Source organism: Perca flavescens, chromosome 23 (assembly GCF_004354835.1).
Source record: "Perca flavescens isolate YP-PL-M2 chromosome 23, PFLA_1.0, whole genome shotgun sequence".
NCBI lineage: Eukaryota > Metazoa > Chordata > Actinopteri > Perciformes > Percidae > Perca > Perca flavescens.
In genome coordinates this window covers 13,118,709-13,135,158 of record NC_041353.1, presented here as the reverse complement: position 1 = coordinate 13,135,158, position 16,450 = coordinate 13,118,709, and the positions used below count along the sequence as shown (strand labels likewise).

Sequence of the window (16,450 nt, the reverse complement as noted above, 5' to 3'; positions counted from 1 at the left end):
TAATCATCTTACTAGGCCACTGTTTGTTTTCATAATACTGCAACCTAAGACAAAAAAAGAACATTTTCATTTATAGGCCAATTAACAAAAAACAATCCCCTGGTCCAGAAGTAGAACTGATGAGAGAATGGGTGCCAGTACAGTATGTCCTCAGTCGAATGCCAACAAGACAGATCCCTGTACATTTATTGAATGTAATGAATAACACAATCCTGATCTCGATTCTAGTGTTGTGCGCATTTGACAGACGCCTCAGCAGCTCGGCAGCGGCAGACGCTGATGTGAAATATATGCTGCTGCATGTGTTAAAATATGTAGGATGAAAGTCAGGAGATATGGCGCCACAGAAGTGTTTTAACCCTTTTGTATCCAAAGATTAGCAAAGTGTGAAAGCCTTTTGAGCAGCTGGCCAGTGTAGCCACGGTCTGGTAGTAGTTGCTGATGGATTGGAGAGTGTTGTTGATTCAGTGTTCAGATTTTGAATCCCAGACTCAAACAGATTTTGTTTCTCTGCCACCATCGCTCATTGATTCAAACACAACCAGACAGAGATTCAACAGCTTTTGGAAAGAATGCTTGTTTGACGCTCAAAGAGAAGCCAAGTGCTCTCTGTTGCTGAGGTAAAAAAACCTCGGGTAGTATTAAAGTGTGGAAAGAGTGCTAGAATATCCTCCTCAGGTAGAAGTACTGTTCTTCGACTTTACTCAGTCTCTCGTCAAGTCAGTGATACTTGTAGAAGTAGTGTTTTGCCTCCAACATGAGAGAGGGTGAGGTTAATACAAAGTCAAATCTGTCCACAGAAACCTACTCTCAGGAGAACACGGACAATTCTACAAACCCAGGAATCAGGCACTATTGACATGTTCTATCAAACGATTGAATAGTGGTGCGAACCAGAACGCAAAATGACATTGTGACATTGCTCTGCTGCTAGGAAACCACTTCCAGAGGCTTTTATTCCCACTTGTTGTCTGAATTTGGCTTAATTTTGTTGACACCGTGACACACTGTTGAAAATAGGAAAAAAAAAATATTGTATATTTTTCTGCTTCCCAGGATTAACATCCTTAAATTACAGCTATGTCACTAGTGTTACCATGGCAATAAAACGTCAAAAGTTTCCAAAAAGATTTTGGATTTAATATTCACCGTCATGGTTTTTAGATGTTTGATTGAAACTATAAACATGTAATAAACTATAAACATGTAATTTGCTTTGATAAATGTAGTTATCACTTTTGTTTTTTTATAAGCTCACAGTACATTTTCCATTCATTCACCTGGACGAGAAGGCAGCAACCAGGATTTTCAATGTACTTTGGGATGGGGGGGGTTGGGTTGACAATAATTTGACTGGAAAGTACACCCTCATTTCATCCTTAGTTGAGTAAAATATTTCATCAAAATTCTCTAATGAAGGAAGAATAACAAATTTTTAGAATACATTTAAAGAAGTACAAGTTACACTAAAGGTGAGTACTTGCTTATTTTCTTTCCTTTATTAAAGAAAGACACTTTCTTTACCTCAGGATTGTGCAATGGTTGGGCACACCATCTATTTAATATACTGCAGTCCATGCAGTCTGTGGATGTTCAGTGGACAGTATGAAGTAGCTCAGCATCATAAAACCACAGAGAAACAGGACAGACAGAGGTGAAACAGCAACAGTCTCCTCGTTATCCAAAAAGCTAATTTGGCAAAGAGTCAGTATCCTCTTTTAACGCAATGCAGTGCTCTGGTCCTGTCAGTCCAGTCTACAGGCGACCTCAGCTACAGTCACTCAATTTATTGATAAATAATTTCAGCAAATCAGTGTTTCAAAGAACAAAAAAACATGCATGTGTGTGTTAATCAACCTGCCTCTACCTCTTTTCCCTCAGACAGCTGACTAATGTTTTGTCGATACATCCTCTGCACACACACCTGCACAAGATATGGGATAGAGAAATTGGAAAAACAGAGAAAGAAAGCAGAGATGAGAGAAAAGAGAAATAGAAAAGAGACAAATAGAGGATTGACAACAGAATGATTGAAAAAAAAAATCTAAGAACGAGAGCTTGAGAGGATGGGAGAGTGGCTAGCTTGCAATCAGAAACAAGATAGTGGGATTAATTTAATTTGATGCTCTCTCTCCCTCTCCCCCTTGTGTGCATGTGCATTTGTGTGTGTGTGTGTGTGTGTGTGTGTGTGTGTGTGTGTGTGTGTGTGTGTGTGTGTGTGACAGATTTGGTATTGCGGCAGTTCGGAGATTGGCTACAGAAAAACACACTCAGTAATTATCTAGAAAGAGCACCTGGGCACTGGGAATCTCATTATACTATAACCCCCCCACACACACACACGGCAGAGGAAAAGAAATGGAAAAGAGAGGAATCAGACCAAAAAAAAAGGATGATGGAAGAGAAACAAAAGATGAGAAGAAAAAATACAAGAATTCAAAAACACCTAAACCACAGAGAAAAGCCTTTCTACGACAGAATAATTAAAATCTCTCTGCCGTTTCTCTATCTGACTCTCTTTATTTCATGCAGTTTATTTCAAAGGTTTCTGAACACAGTGTTGTAAAGCAGAAAGGCAGCAGCGGTGATCAAAAACCAATGAGCCGTACAAGACGGAGCCACAAACGTGAAGTGATATAAAAACCCAGTATTTCAACTGTATTTACTTGTTTTGTTTCTTCTCTCCATCGATTTTCTTTGATCTGTCGTAGTAGCAGACAATGACCAGTAAGAGGCAGTGTTTCCTCTCATGTTCTCTGTCGCTCTTTTATAACCTTCACTCGTTCTTACTCTGTGCTGCCTGGACTGCTACTTTCTTCTTCCACACACACACACACACACACACACACACACACACACACACACACACACACACACACACACACACACCCACAATATCACCTGTTTTTGCCAAACTTTGGTGTGTGTGTGTGTGTGTGTGTGTGTGTGTGTGTGTGTGTGTGTGTGTGTGTGTGTGTGTGTGTGTGTGTGCGCAGGGGACCACCCAGTTGATTTGAACGGCTTCATTCATTGCTGTGTTTTCGCTGGCCGACAGTGACAGGGTGAAATGATTTACAATGGGTCAACACAGCAGGAGGGCCCAGGACACACAGTCAACACCCAAACCCTGTCAGGCCATCTGAGGTCATGTGGCAGGAAGTAGTTAACTGTAAACACATAATATACTATCACCTTTAAGATTCATCAGAGATCTGAAGTCCAAAACCAAACCACAGAAGATTACACAAAACACAGGGGATATAAAAGTACTGATAGGCTACTTCTAGTCTTCTTCTTCGCAGGTCAGTTGAGGGTTAGTCTATAACGACAACGTTCCACTTCTGGGATTGATCAGGTATTGCCGGAAATTACGCCAGATGTCCGTCTTTTTAGGCCGGATGTCCCACACCTTCCGCTTTCTTTGTGTTGGCATTCTAAACTCTGGTAGATGTATGAGGGTTAACTGCTCCTCAGATCTCTGCAGGGTAAATCCAGACAGCTAGCTAGACTATTCGTCGTCTGGCTCGCCGCGGCGGAGTGAAGCGCATTCCCGGTCTGATCTACGAGGAGACCCGCGGTGTGCTGAAGGGAGAGAGTGATCTGTGATGCCGTCGCCTTGCACCAAGCACGCCAAGAGGAAGACGGTGAGAACGCGATGGATGTGGTGTACGCCGCACCCTGAGCGGCATCAGAGGTTAACCCTGATCCTGAATCACAAACAAAAAGGCTATTTTAAGAGCCACACACTTAATCTAAAGAGAGACTTCCCGTTCTGAGTAACAGGCTTCATTACTTACATTTTTAACTAAATCAATGATTATTAATAAGCAGGTCAAGACTCCAAAAAAGGAACAAACCCTGAGCAGAAATGGATAAAGAAAAAGCCCTTCCAGATGGTTCTCTCCACAAGACTTAAGTTATTTGCATATATTGTCGATGTGAATTGAGTTACTACCAGAGTACATTGAGTCTCAAATACCACTTGAGCATTAAAAACTTGAAAAATATCCCTTTTAAAAGTACATTTAGAACAGACACAAAAAAGTGTGTGTGTGTGTGTGTGTGTGTGTGTGTGTGTGTGTGTGTGTGTGTGTGTGTGTGTGTGTGTGTGTGTGTGTGTGTGTGTGTGTGTATATATATATATATATAAACCTATAATGTTTGTTTACATGTAACTTGTGAAGTCCAAACTCTGAGATTTTATTGTCAGGATGGCCGAGCGGTCTAAGGCGCCAGACTCAAGAGTTGACTCCTTCCTGAGCAAAGGGACTTCTGGTCTCCTAATGGAGGCGTGGGTTCAAATCCCACTTCTGAGAGAGATTTTTACCTGCAGGTTTCATCCCTGTGTGTCCTCGAGGAACAATACAGACTTTAGCCAACCTTGGCTTCTGAAAAAAAGACTTGTCTTAACTGATGCCATTGATATGTTTGATCGATGATGCCAAACATGCCATTTATATGGATGGTTGCATGATGCAAAAGACATGCTCGGCAGTCTGGCTATCATCCAGCTGTTTGTTTTTTTAAAGATTATTTTTTGGCATTTCAGGTCTTTATTTATAGGACAGCTGAAGACATGAAAGGGGAGAGAGAAAGAAAATCAGGGTTGTGGGTTTGAGCCCTGCATTGGGCGATGGTGTTTTTTGAAAGGGCAATAGCACAGCTCAGCCAAGGGTGAAAAAGGGCCATGACCATGGAATGGACATCTTAGAGACAGTGCTTTTTTTTTTTTTTTTTAAGTGTACACCGTGGCTAGCTCAGAAGGTAAAGCATGAGACTCTTGATCTCAGGGTTGTTGGTTCGTTGGGAGGTTTTAGGATGGAGAAGCAACTGCATTGTTGGAATTATGATGGATCGACACAGACTCTGTCAATGCACTCTGTCCACCATCACATACTGTAAACCCAGGACATCTGTGGGTGTTAGGGTGCTGTTCTGTTACCCAGCATCAACACTAACAGTTTAAGAAGTTCATACATACATGATTTGAGATGTTGAGGCATTATTTGACCTATACTATAAACTTTTGGTGGGGTGTGAGGAAAATCAACCCTCCATTCTTCTGAATGTTCTCAACATGAGAGTGAACACAGCCAGGAATTCTGACCCATTGTTCCCATGAGGATAGCCCGGCTAGCTCAGTCGGTAGAGCATGAGACTCTTAATCTCAGGGTCGTGGGTTCGAGCCCCACGTTGGGCGATGGAGTTTTTGACAGGGGGAAAAATCTCTGAGCTCAGAACAGTGTTACAGCGAATGCACAATCCTATCAGTATCCCAACCCTGCACGAGAAAGACAGAACATTGGGAGACTGTGAGCAGGGCCCCCCAACTCTACCAAACTGCAGTACATAAACTAAACCCTTGTGTTCACTTCTGGTTGTATCATCCTGAAATCTTTTAAAACTGAAAACACTGAGCCTAATATCTCTTAAAAGGTACAACAGGAACAATGGAGGGAAATATAAGGACTAGCTTTACTATATAGTGATATATCTTATAATATTGAGTGATACTCCCTTCTGACCTAATTATTTCTTCAACTGAAAACAACAGATGATGTGTAAAGACAGAAAGAGATGGATGGGAAGAGTGTAGAAGAAAAAGAGTGACGTAAACAGCCAAAGTCGGAAAGAGAGAGCAGAAGAGAATAGGCTTTTTGTGGTGAGCAAATGCTTCATGAAATTCTTGTCCGCATCCGTTTGGGTTCATATATGGCCTACAGTATGTGTGTGTGTGTGTGTGTGTGTGTGTGTGTTTGGGTTGTGTGTTTGGGTTTCCAACCCGGTGCAGGTGTGCTGTTGATAGTTTTATCAGCGTTGGATCGGGGCTACTGGGAGGCGAAGAGAGTAGGAGAGAGAAAGGAGAGGAGAAAGGCTGCTTCTGTAATGATTTTGATGTTTATATGGGCTGTTCCATTCATATCCCCCCATACTACAGAGCAGAGCCAAAAGACTGAATGCATGCTCTCCACATTATGTCACAACATCATAGTTTCTCCCTGAATATTCCCACCTTTCTGACATGTTGCTCTCTTTGTGTGATGTTGGTGCGAACCTTGGAAAAACATTGTGCTTCAATAGATTTAGAGTTGTCAGGCAGTCGTTTTGCCAAGTTTCTATAGCTTGGGGCTTGATCTAGAATCTGGGTAAAATACTTATATATTTGTTTGATAGATTCCTAGTATATAACAATCCATAAATTCCTTTAAAATGCACATTCTATACAAGGTAAACTGCAGCAATACAGTATATACCATATTAAACTACATTTGCCAGTTTATTAAATACACCTAGATCAAACTACTTTGGTCTTCCTTTTGGTGTAAATGAGATGGACAAAATATTGTTAACATATAACACAATGCAGTTCAACAGCACCACAAACTAATGCCTCCAAAATGACCACAGGTTTATTGCAGGGTTGTTGTGTTAGACTGCATTAGTTTTAGCTAATTGGACCTAATAATGTGCTAAAAGAATGTATTAGGAGAACACAATATATTCAGAAAATCAACTTTACAACTTTAGAACATACATACAATTATAAAATACATGTTTATATTGTCCATTTGGAGCTCGTTCTGTGCTCTTGATAATAGAATGTAAATAACTATAGTTTTGTAAAATACGCGTAAAAGTGTAAAACTACATTTTGTAATGGCATTATTCCTGGTGAAGGCAGTTGTCATTATCGTGTTGGTAAAATTGATTTTATGTAAATTAAAATCAGTGGTGAGCCTTGAACACACCAGTGCTCAGTATCTCAGGCTCCTCTGGTCTGATGCTGTGTGTCTTGTGGCTGTTGTACCGGGTTTTATAAAATGGTTTCAGGCTCTATAAAGTGCCCAATAAACCACTTTTACTATTAGTGTAGGACACTGCTAGCATACAGCTGGTGACTGCTACCACTGACCATACACACACTCACGACACACACACACACACACACACACACACACACACCACACACACACACATACATACTTCCTGGTCAGACACATTTTGAGGCCTGCTGGAGTCAGGACCTCTGCCAAACTCTAACCCTATGTCACCCCACCCTGCTGCCCCATTGACATCACCGCATAGCCCTAAACCGCCGGCGCAGAGAGGCCTAAAACATGCGCACACACATACGTACACGTGCAGGCGTCAAGAATGTAGAAAGCTCGGACACCGTAACAAATACCACAGGGTCACATTTTGCCTGCACACATACATGCAGAAATGCACACACACAACAACTTGACCATAATGACTACTGCATGGCCACAATGCGTTGCCAAAATGCACACGAATGGAGCAGCTAAAGTGCAGGCTGCTGCCTCTGAGTCAAGTTATAAACTTGCATTACAGTATGTCTGTACATTAGGGTTGGGCGGTAATACGGTATACCGCGGGGTCTTAAAAATAACAACGGTATCAGTTTCAATACCGTCATTAAAAAAATGCAATGCACTTATATAGGAGACAAGGATTAAATATTAAATATAATTTATGTAATTATGGGTGGTTGTCCTCACGTGACAGTGTGGAGGAGAAAGTAGTTTTTTTGTAAGTTGTTGTTATGTTATTATTGTTTCAATATTAGTGTTTGGTATTCAGTTTCTGAACGGTGCACAAGCCAACAGTTTGGTGACGCCGTCTGAGCCTTACGTCATCATTTTAATTAGTCACGGTAATACCGTATACCGCGATAAAATAGGGAGGAGGTTTGACGGTATCAAAATTTGGATACCGCCCAACCCTACATTTTAGTTAATATTGAGAAGGACAACCAAGAAACTACAGCATTTATCCATCTATTTTCTATCAGATATTGGATGTTAAAATTAAAACATTTACATATTTAGCATCAGCAAGTTGCCTGCACTATATTTTATTTCCCCAAATATTTTTTGTCTTCATCTGAGTCATAGTCTTGATCATTTTTTTTTGATTCACTGATTTATTGTTTGGTCTATAAAATATCAGCAAACATCAAAAGCTCCCAAAGCTGAGGGTGGTGTTTCCAAATGCCTTGATATGTCTCAAGTCCCATTCCAAACCCCAAAGAGATTTCAGGGGTTAAGCCTGCGGCTGTCATACATTGTCTTGGGAGGAATTCCCAGGATCCAAGTCTACCAATCAGAGACCAGCATTTAATACTGGCTCTTCAGCTAGAGAGCTGGAGAGGCCATCCTCTTCACGTGGACCACCGTCTGTGTGTGTCCAAGTTAGTCATTAGTGCTCCCAGTAGGCTAAAATACACACACTCACTTTACACACTCATGTAACACATCCAGATCCACACCCCCCCTCCCTCAGACACCTAATGTTGTGTCTCAGTGTCCATTTTTCACCTGTTTTCATGCAGATCTTTCACAATAGTTCCTAAAAAAATCATTACGTTTTAATGATTTTTTTTTTAGGAACTATTGTGAAAGATCTATCTATATCGTCACTTGCAGTTCATTTTGAATTCCAAATCCATTGTACACACACACACACACACACACACACACACACACACACACACACACACACACACACACACACACACACACACACACACACACACACACACACACACACACACACACACACACACACACACACACACACGACCTTGAGAATCCATTGATGCCTGCAGATATCCCATCTTCTCATATATCGAGCGTGGAGACATACAACACACACACACACACTTACTCCCCTTCCCTAATTACCGAGTCCTGAGGGACGAGACACTCAAGCAGCACTTCAGTGTTTGGTTTAGGAAAAAGGTCTTTCTCACCAGTTAGAGGGCAGACAGACAGACAGACAGACAGACAGACAGACGGACAGACGGACAGACAGACACAATGAGAAAATGTTCAGAGTGAAGACTATGCACAATGTTTTTATATGTTGTTGCTGCATATATCTGGTTTGATTTACTCGCTAATAAAGCTATTTCTTCATTACAAACAAATCCTTATTTTGGGTAAAACCAAAAACTTCTCCATTTCTAAACAACTTTTCAAACACCAACTTAGGCAGCCGTGAGGCAAAGGCGTGCTTGAGTTTATCTAACAGGTGTAGAAATATAAAAGCCTTAAATCACTGAATCTTTCAGCTATAGTGAAATAGTTTTGAGTCGGTCGGCTGCAAATACAACACCTTGTCATCTCGAACAAATCAAATCCAACAAGATACAGGACTGACAGAAAGTAAAGAAAGACCAGAGAAGGGAACAAAGGGCACTAAAGAAAAAGAAAATTGATGTCATGACTGAAACAGCGAGAGGGAGGGAAGAGAAAGACCAGAAGTTGACTTGGTAGACAGGGAGGAGGAGGAGGAAGAGAGATTATCTCTCTCTAATGGCTAACTTGTTGACAGCAACACTTTTCACCACCTCTATCTACACATCTAACATTACTATCTAACACACACACACACACAAACACACACACAAACACACACACACACACACACACACACACACACACACACACACACACACTGCGGGGTTTATCAGCACAGCTGTCAGTCCGCTCCACAACCCAGGTGGGTTTCAGACTTTTAAAACCATTAAAAAGTGCAAAGCGAACCGGAGACGTCACGGCCAGAGACGGCCTCAACTTTCTGTCAGAATCTGATAGTCTGCTTCTACATGTGCTGCCAGACGGGAGAAACTCGCTTTTCTCTGCTATGTCTGCCCTTTACAAACAAAGGAATGTGGGAAAGAGGTTTGTCTCTAGTTAATTACATGTGTTTTTATAATGATGAATCAAATGTTCTTTTATTGTGAACTTCCTTTTTATGAACGTGGTTGGCTCTCCTGAGAAAGACATATCAATCTCAACAACACTGCTTGATTAAATGAATTATACATTTGAACGATTAACCTGTTTTGGTTTTTTTTTTTCATTATGACACTTAACAAAGTTTTAAGTACTTCCTGCATTTGGGCTAAATGTGCGAGGAACACACTGACTGTTTCTAGATCTAGACAAGTCCAAAGGTCACCATAAAGACTCAATAGGTCCACTGATGTGTGGACATCTCCTTGCCAAACATGGAGAAAACACACACACACATAAACACAAATACACACACACACACACACACACACATGAAATTCCCCACCCATAATCAACAAATAGAGTCCATACATGCAGTTTTTGTCTCGGCAAAAAAAACCTTATAGTCATGGAAAAGAAATAAACAACGCAAAAGTTAAGTTTAAGCTATCACATCATATTTTTCTTGTCAAATGTCTTTACAATAAACCACTTTAGCGTCAAGAACTACAAAATGTCCCCACTCCTCTATAGTCTCAGCTCAGGACATCTATTGGTAGCCTATATTGTTTGATTGCACGCACAGCTGACCTTTACATTCACCATCAACATTATAATGCTTATACAGGCCAATGAGCTGAGATGAAGGCAGGAAGAGCGACTTCTCCATATACTGAGGGAAACATTTGTGCAACATTTCGACCAAAATAGTCCTGGTCTCCACCGCAAAGCAAGAGGGCTGCCTTCATTTAGGCCGACGGGGTTGGCAGATCGCAGATCTCTCTCTCTCTCACACACACACACACACACACACACACACACGCTTCACCACTGTCATATGGGAGCCAAAAGTCATGAAATAAGCCCATTCTGTAAGTAGACTGTGACAACGGAAACATTGTGGGGACAAAACGTCTACAAGTTCAAATGAAGCAAAGTCCACAACCCAGTGGACCAAGTTTAAACCAACGTTTTGCCCATTGACTTGTGTCTGATGTGTGTGTGTGTGTGTGTGTGTGTGTGTGTGTGTGTCCTGTTTAGAGCGTGTAAAGTAACTTAAATAGTGAGAGTTCAAGTCCTAATGTATTTAAATCCAATACCTGCTGCACACGTATTAGCCTACACTTCTTACAACTTTCAGGACAAAGATGATAGAACCAAAAAAAAACTGAAAAATATTAGGCTACATATGCCTACACATATAATAGCAACTTCAAACTATTATAAGGCTGGAATAAATGTGGGCATCATGGACAAACGCAAATCATACCTCTCAAATCCTCATGAAAGACCTCTAAAACATTCTTATATTCCCCTTGAGTGTGTATATGCAGACTGCAGAGTGTATATTCAAGATTTAATGACTTTCTTGTATCACGAATCTCTTTTTTATAAACTTCTCCTTTAAAATTAATGAAACAATGAATGTCCTACCTGTTCTGCTGTGCTCGAATCCAGTTGTTGCTCAGCTCTCCAAGAAAAGTTTCTCCTGCCACCAGCGCTCAAGTCCGAAGAGTGTGACTCTGTCCGGCTGGGAAGACTACAGACAGGTCGGTGTTTTTATCGAAAGGGAAACCCCTTCAGGCCGACCCCTCAGCAGAGCCTCAGTGTGCTAGACAGATACAAATTCTCCCAAGTGACACATTAAATGTCCTTCTGTTCACCACTCGATCCCCTTCACAGAGAAATACCGCACGAAAGTCCTTGAGTTACAAAAAGCCGATTTAGGGGAGTGTATAGAAGTAGCCTATAACGCAGCTTCCGGCGACCCGTGGACCTGTCAGTACCCAACAAGTCCCAACTTGTCATGTAGAAATGTAGAAACAAAGTCTTAAAATCAGTAGCACGCGCTCCCCGTTGTGTACGGCTGTGTGCGCGGTGTCCTCAGCAACAGGTGTCAGAAATAAAGTGCGATTTTTTTCACGGCCATCACAAGTTTCCAAACGCTCTCCAACTAATTACGCATGCAGGGAAAGGGAGGAGGAGGGTGGATGGAGGGAAGGAAGGAGCTCTGTAAAGTTTTTACGCGTCGAGAAACACGAGCGAGAAGTTTGAGACAGATATAAGGGACTCAGCGCGGAGTGAAACAAAAGAAGTTCACTCTTGTTTCTGTCCGTGCCGTGTGACGACTCTCCTCTGCTCTCATGTGGAAACAGTTCGCTTGCCCATCGGTGAAAGAGAGGAGGGAGAGAAAAAACAGAAGCAAAGACATGTGTGTCAACCCACACGGATAAATTGTGGAACCAAAACGTTTGTCAGAAGTGGGATTTGAACCCACGCCTCCATTCGGAGACCAGAAATCCCGTAACTAAGGAAGGAGTCAATCCTTGAGTCTGGCGCCTTAGACCGCTCGGCCATCCTGACAACTGGAATATAAGTAGATCAGATTGCCTTTTATACTAATGCTTTCAAATGAATTAATTTAATTATACAGTCCGTGGTAACAATCTTGTGTTTCATGGTTCCTCTAAACCCACATAAGATGTAAGACTTCTGTTACTAATGACACGTTCTGATTATTGAAAATACTGCGCAGGTGACTCAATGTTGTACAGTTATATTAGTTAAGGTATTAAATGTGCTTTCTGTCGTGTGTTTTAATGATTTTCTCTGTTACCGTATCTAATATATTACATATACATATATATGTTCATCGATGATTTTCAAGTAAAAGCTCTGTCAGAAGTGGGATTTGAACCCACGCCTCCATTCGGAGACCAGAAGTCCCGTAACTCACAGGAAGGAGTCAAACCTTGAGTCTGGCGCCTTAGACCGCTCGGCCATCCTGACAACAGGAAACAAACCGGATCAGATTGCATTTTACACAGATTCAGATTTCAAAAAAATAAAATAAATAAAAGCAATCGCCGCGACCTCCTGTTCTATTTACCCCCCACACACACACACACACACACCTAATGTAGCACAACTTTATATTTCACAGTAACAGTTTTTCGTCAGATCGTTTGTAGAACACAACGTTTCCTACTGGACCTGAAGGCAGCTTAATTTCACGAGAGAGAAAGAAAAGCCACGTGCGAGATATATCGACTGTGCTTTGTTGTTTGGCAAACATTTAGCTGTTCCCCAAACTCCCGGCCAGTTCAGGGCTTGTGTTTGGGGTTTTAAAACTTTCTTATGGAAGCGATAGAGGCAGTGATGTCACCGTTTACTGTACGGGACTCTCACACCTCCACAAAACAGAGCGCGATGTGGGGTTGCGTTTCTCCAAACGTTTTTTTCTGCTATTTACTCGTAAGACAGGCGATAGCACACTTAGACTCTTCTAACCTAGACTATTCTAACCTAGACAATTCTAACCTAGACTCTTCTAACCTAGACTATTCTAACCTAGACTCTTCTAACCTAGACTATTCTAACCTAGACTATTCAAAGCATCAAAAAAGGGCTCTCACTAACTTTCAAAGGTTGTAAACTTATTTCCATTCGGCAGTAGGTGTCGTTCTTCAAGTCGTTTGTCATCACCAAAATACTTTTCTGTGTGTGTGTGTGTGTGTGTGTGTGTGTGTTATTCTTCTGCTTTTACCCCTTGATAAGTGCCAGCTTGTTTTCCGTTGGAACATTTAGATTTGAATGAAAATTAGATTTGAATGTTAAATTGCTAGCTGTTTCTGATTGGCTACTGTTAGTGTTTGTAATAATAATAATAATAATAATAATAATAATACATTTTATTTAAAGTGCCTTTCATGACACCCAAGGTCACTTCACAAACAAAAAAGGACATTCAAATTATAGTCATCTTCTAAAGGTGCTGAGGTTCACACCAGGGACATGCAGCAGGTCTTTTGATAATACCTAATTATAGTTTGAATGTTACATATCTAGTCGTTCTGATTGGCTGCTGGTTTTTAATTTGAATGTCAAATGGTTGCATTTTTTTTTAAAAACCTGTAAATATATAACATTTCTATTTACATGGCTTTTTTGATACATGGGAAACTAATACATGTGTTTGTCATTCAGTTATTTGATTTTTTGATTATTTTTGATAACAATAGTAACAACAATAATAGGCCTATATCAGGGCGTAATCATTAATATTCGGGGCAATTAGCCTACATAATATTTGATGGGGGGCGTTAGGGACCTGGATAATGGATAGGGGGGCGCTGGCACAAAAAAGGTTGAGAACCACTGATCAAAACCCACATAAGATGTAAGACTTCTGTTACTAATGACACGTTCTGATTATTGAAAATACTGCGCAGGTGACTCAATGTTGTACAGTTATATTAGTTAAGGTATTAAATGTGCTTTCTGTCGTGTGTTTTAATGATTTTCTCTGTTACCGTATCTAATATATTACATATACATATATACGTTCATCGATGATTTTCAAGTAAAATCTCTGTCAGAAGTGGGATTTGAACCCACGCCTCCATTCGGAGACCAGAAGTCCCGTAACTCACAGGAAGGAGTCAAACCTTGAGTCTGGCGCCTTAGACCGCTCGGCCATCCTGACATGTTCCAACTGTGACAACTACACAAATATTGCTTGTATAGGTGTTTGACTTTTTTTTAATGCACACAATCTGATAATTACATTTTAGCATATCTCCCCTGTGCAGCTGGTTTACTTTAATTCATTTTATAGTTTAAATCCTGTTTGCATACTTTGTTTAGACAGCTGCATGTAGTTTCAGTTTTAAACTTATTTTGTCAATCAACATGGATGAAACAGGTTATCTAGTGCAGCACCTCAGTGGCTTTTAAAAAGCAACACTAAAGCACTTTCCCCGCTTCGGTCCCCCTACAGGTTGGAAGCGGAGTTGTCCATTACCGCTGTCGTAATGTCTCATTATATGTCTATAATAGCCTATTTCTCATTCGAACTACAGATCCGCTCCCCGATCTGGCAAACTCGCATAGTCTAATGTAATGGACAATTCCGCTTCCAACCTGTAGGGGGACCGAAGCGGGAAAAGTGCTTTAGTGTTGCTTTAAAGAACATATTTAGGCTCTACAGGAGATGTATCATCAAACTACCTGCAGGTAAAACTCTCTGTCACAAGTGGGGTTCAAACTCACGCCTCCATTTAGAGAGCAGAAGTCCCGTTAGCACAGGAAAGAGGCTACCCTGGAGTATAGTGTATAAGACCACTTGGCCATCCTGACAACAACATAAGCTTCTGTCAGGGTGAAATTTCGGCTGGCTTTGGTTGTATGACACAGTGAAGCCCCTTATGACTCACTGTGAACCTGACTCGATCTGTCCCTATCATTAGTTGTGACCTAGCAGCTACAGGAGACGATTTCTCTGAAAGCAATACAAGTCACAGGAATGCACAGACGGAGGAGGAACAGAAGATAAGGAACATGTCTTCGGTGTTGGTGGATGTTTGGACTGTCAGTGGCTAACAGCTTATTTTAGGAGCTCCACTCCTCTCACATTGTTTTTATTTCCTCTCAAAAGTTTTTCCTACTGCTCACTGCCTCCTTCTGCCCCTTCCATCTTGCCAGTTCTCTCCATCCAATCTTCCCTCTTTCTCTCTCTCTCTCTCTCCTCTCTCTCTCTCTCTCTCTCTCTCTACTCCATTCATTCATTTACTTTACAAACCATTTATTAGAGAAAATAATGTATGCAAAAAAGCAAACATCCAAAACCAACAAGCAACAAGTTTATTCCTCCAAACCACAACTGAAATAATTAATTATTACGCTTGAAAACATGTAATATAGACTGAGTGTGTGTTTTAAGTTCAGCTGCTGTTTGTTTTGGTCTCGGCTCTCCCTCTCCTCTCTCTGTTTTCTCTTTTTCTCCATCACCCTCTCCTTCTTTTTCTTTGCAGTCATGTGTGATGTGATGTGTGATGATTGAAACCACATCTACCCAAAGCCAACGCAAGCCCTCCCCACTTCCTCTGCAGTCACTCAACTTTTAGTTCTCTTCCTGGTCTCTCATGTGTCTTAGTGCACTATATAGTTTATACAGTATATATATATATATATATATATATATATATATATATATATATATATATATATATATATATATATGGAAAGACTACATGTAGATATATTTTTTAACTATGCACATGTTCAAACACTATCTCAAGGACAACTGTGTTTTTTTGTGTTGTGAACCACTAGTGCAGGATCTTATCATTGTTCAATCTCTGCAAAGAAAGGTGTGTGTGCATGTGTAATAATGGATCAAACTGTAACCTGTAATGGGGTTTTAATCAACTCAAGGGGATTTCGTTGGAGACAGACTATGTTTTGCGAAAAAAATGCAGCATATTTTTGGTGTATAAATATGTAATATTTTGCATTACGCATTGAGCTATATGAGTTACAGCAAAGTCAAGAAGATGAAATGATTTCTGGTGCTTGGTGGGTTGTGTCTCCACTCTTGCCTATCCATCCATCCCTCCCTCCCTCTCTCTCTTTCCCCATCACATAAATCAGGCAGTCATACATGCATATCTTTTCCTCCACCTCCTTCTCGCTCCGTCCATCCCTTCTGTCTCCCTCCACTGCATTTTATTAGGACAGTAGATGGAGAAAGCAGAACGGATCCTTCTTGACAAACCCAGACACACTGAACATATTGCCACATGTGAATGTAAACACCAGCACATATGTTACATTTACAGACTGTCAGCGAGTTCCCTCTGATGTGTCTTATTGTGTGAAAAAATGAATAGCCTGGTGACGTTTTCACT

The 16,450-nt window shown here is 40.9% G+C and overlaps 1 protein-coding gene and 5 non-coding genes across 7 annotated transcripts in view; 2 read left to right on the top strand and 4 right to left on the bottom strand.

The window, feature by feature from the left end:
• Positions 1-11,970, bottom strand: part of wnt5b (wingless-type MMTV integration site family, member 5b) — a 90,486-nt gene extending 78,516 nt beyond the window's left edge. For both annotated transcript variants that reach the window (XM_028570266.1, XM_028570267.1), the window contains exon 1: positions 11,196-11,970. The gene's annotated coding sequence lies outside the window, so the exon portion shown is untranslated. The remainder of the gene's footprint in view (positions 1-11,195) is intronic.
• trnal-caa (transfer RNA leucine (anticodon CAA)) lies at positions 4,206-4,316 on the top strand. The gene is made up of 2 exons: positions 4,206-4,243; positions 4,271-4,316. It is a non-coding gene; the product is annotated as a tRNA-Leu (tRNA).
• trnak-cuu (transfer RNA lysine (anticodon CUU)) lies at positions 5,128-5,200 on the top strand. Its single transcript has one exon. It is a non-coding gene; the product is annotated as a tRNA-Lys (tRNA).
• Positions 11,971-12,014: 44 nt separating the features above from the next.
• On the bottom strand, positions 12,015-12,125 carry trnal-caa (transfer RNA leucine (anticodon CAA)). Its single transcript has 2 exons — positions 12,088-12,125; positions 12,015-12,060 (listed from the first exon to the last, which is right to left on the bottom strand). It is a non-coding gene; the product is annotated as a tRNA-Leu (tRNA).
• Positions 12,126-12,438: 313 nt separating this feature from the next.
• Positions 12,439-12,551, bottom strand: trnal-caa (transfer RNA leucine (anticodon CAA)). Its single transcript has 2 exons — positions 12,514-12,551; positions 12,439-12,484 (listed from the first exon to the last, which is right to left on the bottom strand). It is a non-coding gene; the product is annotated as a tRNA-Leu (tRNA).
• Positions 12,552-14,134: 1,583 nt separating this feature from the next.
• Positions 14,135-14,247, bottom strand: trnal-caa (transfer RNA leucine (anticodon CAA)). The gene is made up of 2 exons: positions 14,210-14,247; positions 14,135-14,180 (listed from the first exon to the last, which is right to left on the bottom strand). It is a non-coding gene; the product is annotated as a tRNA-Leu (tRNA).
• Positions 14,248-16,450: the final 2,203 nt, after the last annotated feature.